Raw genomic sequence first — 7,323 nt, 5'->3', positions numbered from 1 at the left:
CGGCCACGCGGTCTTCTACCTTCGCTGGATTATCGTCCGAATCAGAAGGTACGATAGTCTCTTGCTTTTATCAATCCTTTGAACAACGATACAGTGAATTTATCGTTAACAGAGCAATCGGAGAAGTTAAATTACATCTCGTCAAATTGCGCCATTTACTTTTCACACGTTTAGATTTATCCGATTCAATAATGATCTTTTTTTCACTTTTGAAATTATCGTTTAGTAATAAATTTGTGTGTCGAGATCGAATTCAATTTTCACGAAATTTTAAAATTGTAACTAGTTATTATTTGTCGGGATATTTGCTCTTTATTACAGATGGAAATTGTATCTATATATTGTTCTCAATTAATTATTTGTTTATTTGTAAATACACACATTAGCACTTGTCAGTATACAAAGAAGTTGCATATTGATGTTTTAAACATTCATCTGTGACAATTTACAAATAGCTCTTTATTCGTATATATTTATACTTCAATCGTGCATATAATATTACGTACATAAACTTTTTGAAATGAATTTGAACTGGATCGCTTCATCGATCGAATGCAACCGTATTATTATTGCAACGGTCGTAGGGCGCCAACAAGTATTGCGACGGTTCGTTTCGGAACAGTTTTGATGACAGATTACCCTGATTCGCTTTGTGGAGGCTTTCATTTAGACAGGCAGTTTGATTGAAAAGTTCACTGTCGCTCTTCCGAGGAAAAAAAAATTCGCGTCAGTACCCTCATCGAGCGGTCCGCATGAAGCAAGTCGTTTACTTGTTACAATCGATCCTCTTTAGCGTGAGAATATCCAGGTCCAGCATGTTTTACATGTTGCAGTGTCGAACTAAATAAGAATACTACGTTTATTGTATCACGTTGCATCCCAGTTTTGATACAAAGTGAACATGTTATAATCTCATTTAATTTTATATAACTCTTAATAATAATGCTCAAAATTTAAGCACTTGAATAACAAATATAAGACGAATAATATTTAAAATGTGCAATGGAAAATATCATAAAAGTGCATAGACTTATAAAAAACTTGTAAAAATTTGTTTGAAATTTTGTTGTATACAAAATGTTATATATCTTAATTCTTGATTAACGTATTAATTTATCGTAATAATATATTCAATTCGTCAGTGGGTTAGAAGGAAATTTTCGGGGTGGCAGGGATATCAACCATGGCCGGATGGCCGCGAGAGGAGGCGAGAGAAGGCCGAGGGAGCGAAAAGGAGCGAGCGAGCGGGTGGATGTCGAAGAGAGACGAGTGAGAAAGCGAATAGATATCGGAGAGAGACGAGCGAGAGAGCGGAGAACACCCTCCACATCTGCCACCAGATTTAACTATACATTACAGACACACGATATGTCAAAGTCCTATACTTCATATCGACTCTGCCATTTATTAAAAGTTTCATCGCGCGCGCCTCGCTCGCGCCACCGATGTTCGGTGCCCGACCCCTTCTCTCGGCACACCCCCGAAAACATATAGAAAGAAAGGTCCGAAATATACGAACGAAAAGTTTGAGAAAAGAGCGGCGCGAGGTAAGAGGTATGCTCCTCAAATCGACACAGTTGCAGCGCTTCGCGCGATAAAAGCGACTGCGCTGTCTTTCTTCACCGATTCTTTATCTTATCTTTTCTTTGCCGTGCAAGGCGGAGTTTCCCCGATAACGGATTTCTCTCTGGAAACTGCGCGGCAATAATTTTCAACATTCGGATCTGTATTTAGCTTTATTAATTTTGAAAGAATTCGTCATTTCACGCTTTGCGGCGCTCCGAAAATTGTCACCACATTTTCTTTTCCTGTCAGAACACGTCGCGCCGCGCAATTTTGTCGAAAATAAAGAATTGTGTTTAAAGTAATGTGCACTCTGCGAAAAGCTTAATGCTGGAAAAATAAGATCCCTTCGTGCTCCCCTTTTTTGTGACAACCGCGGAATTTCTGCGTGTCGGATCTTCGCGTTTCCTCCGGCTGCTGCCGATTGCGAAATGAAGTTTTATATTAAGCTTGGAGTTTTCTCTCTCCCTCTCTCTTCTCTATCCCGCGCGCGCGCGTCTGCTTTGCTTCATCTTTTTTCCTTTTCTTTCGTGCCGTCGCTTTTTCTCCTACGCTCGTCCTCGCCCTTTGTATATTTACGTACCGATAGATCGTTATATCGGCGTTTGCATATATATTGACGTTGCTGTCTCTCCCGCAACGACGCGTGATATATGCGCTATCGGGTGATACGAAAAACGTGAACCTGTTATCTTTGCAGGTAATTCGAGTATTGAGCGCTACAATAGCTTGGTAACATGTGCTGTAATTGATTACATGTAAAATAAACGCGGTGAAGCACGCTGTATAAACTAACAAAAATATTGCTGGCGCGTCTTACGAGAGATCCGGAAGCAATTTGACATTGACTAGGTTGCGGTTCTTCCTTCAACGAGTTTATAATTAGTCCGGAGAAGTGCGTAGGCACTGAGAGGCAGCGTATCCGCCATTAAAAGTAAACCATCTTTCATCGCCATTTTAGCATGGCAACCGGCACGAGTCCACGAGTAGGGCTCGACCTGTCAATCTCACCGGATCACTGAGACGGGGTCTCTCCGCCGTCCTTCGCCTCGCCAGAAAGCGGAGGCTCGCTTTTCGTATCTGAAACTCCGCTCCCCACCGACCCTCGTCCAACTTTTTCTTCCTCGTCGTCTGGGGTAAAAGCGAACTCGTTAGACGTTCCAAGTGAAATTTTCTCCCGTCCCGCTGGATGGCTAGTGTGCCACCGGAAGTGCTATAGCATGCATACTTTCACTATCGCTTCTCAAACTCCGTCTTTTCTGGCAGTTATCACATTGAGTGAAAAATTCTTACTTAGCTTCGAGCAAATTTGAATCGAGAATCGAATTTTTATAAATTTAAAATAAACATTTAAAAGAATTTTTTTCGACGAAATCAGATATGATTATTAAACGATTAGTAGAGATGAAAATCAATTGGTAAAGCGAAGGGGGGGAGGGGGATTGTCGCTGCAGGGATATATACGTAAAGGTGAGCTAGTTCGTGTTGAACAGCAACGGCGGTTCTTGCGATTAGCGCGCGACTAAGGGGAACTCCGTGGCTGAGGAGTCTGAGGTTTTAATTAAGCATTCACTGCGGATGATATCGCATGCCTCTTTATACTTCATAGCGGCCAGATGTTGCTACGAGAATGTTCCTTGCCTTAAGTCCTCTTCCCTCTGATTCGAGCCAGCCAGAACCGCACGAGCGACGTTTCTCCCGTCGCTATTTCGTTTTAATTATGCATATTTAATTTGCTTATATCCTGCCCTCCGCGTGATACGCCGGCAGAACTAAATGCTTCCATGTTGGCAATCATTCATTTATCCGTTAAGACGTTAATTAGCGGATCATCGGATGACTTTTTCGATTTGCACTTGGATCGCCGATTAAAGATTTTCATTAGCGATTTAATAAACGTGTCGGGGAATGCCAATAATATCGCTGTATTCATTACAGCGCCGGAATGTACAAGACTTGCAAGAAGTTTTATCATTTCTCCATTCGCTCCCATGGATTCAGAACTTTCCTTTCGAGTTATTTTTCGGGGAAAAGAGAGCGAGGGATCTCCCCGCGAGTGCTCGTGAAACAAATCTACCTCCAGAACTCGAGGTATACCCAGTTCTACAACCGACACTTGGCGCAAATTGCCCTAGTAAGTGTAGTACATTAATCTTTGGTTTGGTTTGGTCTCGGCCACCGCGTGTGTTGCGGTGGCCGCGTTTCTCTCGTAAACCTTCTCTTTCTCTGCACCGACATGCCGCATGTCCGTGGACCTCCTCCGCGTTTTCGCGTTCCTCTTTTCTCGCAACCGCCTGACTATACATGTTTACTTCTAAATGTCACAAATCGAGGTTGATTACGCCAACGCTTTCTTTTTGCCGCTCCTACAAATGTAAACATTTTTATTATTTAGCCTTGATTAGACAATCTTTTTTTTTTTCTGACAAGATGCAATGTGGAAATTATAATAGCGCTACCGCATTAATGAAAATGGTGTATGTGTGTAATATATATGTAAAATAAGTAAACCGTAGGAAGTATAACACGCATACATTTGGAAATATGGCAGTAGCCTACTGGGCAAAAGTACAACGCTTTTGTTCCTCCACCCTTGTCGGCCTCTCATATTCCACTCGTCCTCGAATGAGTTCTACCAACCCTTCCGCTCTTAACAGGCCACCTTAACTGTAACCTCTGCACACACTTGCTACTCGGGCGGTCAGAAAGCTAAACCCGGCCTTTCGTAATGCGAATACCATGTCGCACACCAGGAATTTGGGATCTCCAGCACAAGCCCTTCTTTATTCGATTAAATAAATTGGCAGCAATTAGGTCGACGCGGGTTTTCCGAATGGGACTATATGTCTGACGATGATCGAGCATAATTAATTACGGCTACTTAACATTTACGTTACTCTTTCGCAGTGTATTATAATGATATTGAGAAAAAGATGGTATAAAATTTATTAAGAGACAATTGTTTTTATAGTTTATTACACGAATTAGGAATTTATTCACGAAACAAATCGCTTATATATTTCTATTCTTTTCATAACATCGTAGTAGTTGCGTCATAGTATAAGCATTTTACAAGAAATGGATAAGAAAAATATCAGTATTAAAATCAGTAGTTCTCAATCATATAAAATGTAAAATAACGTATAGCAATATGATAAAAAAAGAACGGCACTAAAATTCTTTAAAGAATTCTTTCACGACATTAATGTTCAATTTTTAAAAACAAATTTTTCGAAATAATGTATATTTCATGCGTTATAACACTAATAGGAATACTAACAGAAAGGAAAATAGGGAAAAATTTTGAAATATAATATAGTTTTAGAGAATTTATTAGTGTTATCACACGATCGATAATTCTTTGATAGTTTCATTAATAGTTCAGGTTCTAATGAAGAGGCATTTAAAATTTTTGATCAATTTCGAATAATAAATAAAAATCTTACAAAACAACTTTTTTAAATGCCTTTTAAATGCCTTTAGATATTAAAGTTGCATAACCAGAGATTAGATTACATTGTAAAAACATCTCAACTCGAGACACAAATATTTATATCTCCAAAGGATATGGGTGATAAGCGCGTTTTTCAGCCCCCTTTTCTCAGAAAAAAAATTTTGTTTTAAGAAACTTTAATTATTGTATTTAGAAACTAGAAGATACGTACTTTATTATTTACTTACTAATTTTTGTCAAAAGTTAATTAAACTCTGTTTTTTAATCTCTCAAAGGTTGACTAGTTTGACGATTTTTTGCCTATTTTCCGCATTTTTTATATATTAACACGTATATCTTTTAAAGTTAATGAGGAACCATTTTGATTTTTATATATGTTAATAGGCCAATGATAAGTTAACGTTTAAGAGTAATTTTATATTGGTTCACCCTTAACTTTTCATGAAAACGATTTTATTCGATTAAAGATAATTTTACTGATAATATACATTGTATTGGAAAAACATTACTGTAAAAGGTATCTTGTAACAAAGTTACAAGTTTTTTTATTACTTTCAATTATTTTAGTATTGCAATGACTTATTAAGTATAAAAAATAATAAAAAACAACAAAAGGCAGGGGGGCCGTTTTTATGAGCTTACTTATTCACCTCATTTTCATGAATCATATTACATATGTAGCATTATTTTTAATTATTATAAGCACCACGTTATTCATTGAACACGTGTGCTTTATTTTTAAGTAGATAAAAAAATATATTCTTTATTAAAGCATAAAATATAAAAGCATATAATGTTTCTGTAATCAATAAGCAGATTCATGCAATCACGCTCTGTATTTGCCACTATGTATATCATGCTATCCGCGAACACTTCCAGAGTTGTGTTCTAACTTTAGGCGTCTCATCACCCCCGTATGGAGCTTGGTGACTTGCACATTTATGATCTGGCATCCAGAGCACGCAGCATGAATCTCCCCTATGTGCATGTGCGATAGACGATGTGCTTCGCCCTTCGAGATCGTTGTCTGTTCGGATTATATATCCATTTTTTTAAATAGAAAAATTAAATCACCGAATAATATTAATAATAAGTATCTAAAATATTTTGCTTGTGTCATATACAATGATTGAATATACATCAATAATTAGATTACATTGAACATGTTAATTTTAAATAACATTATTAGATGTGCCAGCTAATTCTGCCTGTCAATTTTAAATTTTATCGCTTCAAAAGTCATTTTTTTATAATGGAATTCGTAAACCGTCTAATACGTGACGTAAAAAACGGCCAATATTTTATCGATTGATTCATTATTGTATTGTATTATAGCGTGAATAAATAAAAAATTAAGTTAAACAAACAAAGAGAATTAATTGGTGCGCCTAATAAATATTCGAGTTATTATTAGTGAATGCATTAAAAAAGTTTTTGCTTACGTTTCTTCTGGCTCGTACTCAATACATTATCTTAATGAATTAGAAATTGGTCGGGCATTCATGGCGGACTGAAAGTTCAATTAACTTTAAGAATCAGATGACATATTTAATTTCCTCGAGATAATGAGAGTGGGTACGAGGAAGCGAGGCCGGCAGTGGGTGGGAAGATTCCGGTAGGAGTCCCGGAAGAAGCCCGTTGCTTCATGCTGGCGTTAAAAGGGAGAAAAGAGCGTCAAACTTATCGAGAAAAGAAAGCTGGTGGAAGAGTTGGCCTTATTTAGAAAATTAAAAACGTTCATATCAAAGATGAGGAAAAATAAATGCATATTTGCGACAAGTATGCATAATAAGATCATTTAGTTACAATGACATATTATCTTGTATTTAATAATTCTTGCAAAATTTTCGCAAAATGTTTTATTACGAAGCTGTAGTGATATTCTTATATTTTAAAGAGCTTTTATCGTACGTCATTAGTTTTAATTATGCTTTTGTTCGGAGTACGGAAGCAACTTAGTATTCAATTTATTATAAATGTTAAAATTTTTTCCTGTTTATAATTTATATTGAATTATCTTTTTTATCATTTAAAAACTTGATGATATTGCTATTATACAGATAATATAAAAATACTTTAACATTTTTTTTTTCGAGGTAAAGCAGAAAGTTCTGGTTCTTATTATCATACATTATACATTTTCTCATTTTATATGTATTTATTTATGTTTATCTTAATAGGATTATACGGTATGATTTTCTCTGTCAAACTGTGTTCACGTAATGATAAACTCGATAGAGATTAAAGTCATAAATGATGCAAGATATATGAGCATCAAAGATTCGAGCGTCTTAAAATAATGCACT

Source organism: Linepithema humile, chromosome 5, assembly GCF_040581485.1.
Source record: "Linepithema humile isolate Giens D197 chromosome 5, Lhum_UNIL_v1.0, whole genome shotgun sequence".
In the NCBI taxonomy this organism is placed as follows: Eukaryota; Metazoa; Arthropoda; class Insecta; order Hymenoptera; family Formicidae; genus Linepithema; species Linepithema humile.
This window is presented reverse-complemented; position numbering follows the sequence as displayed.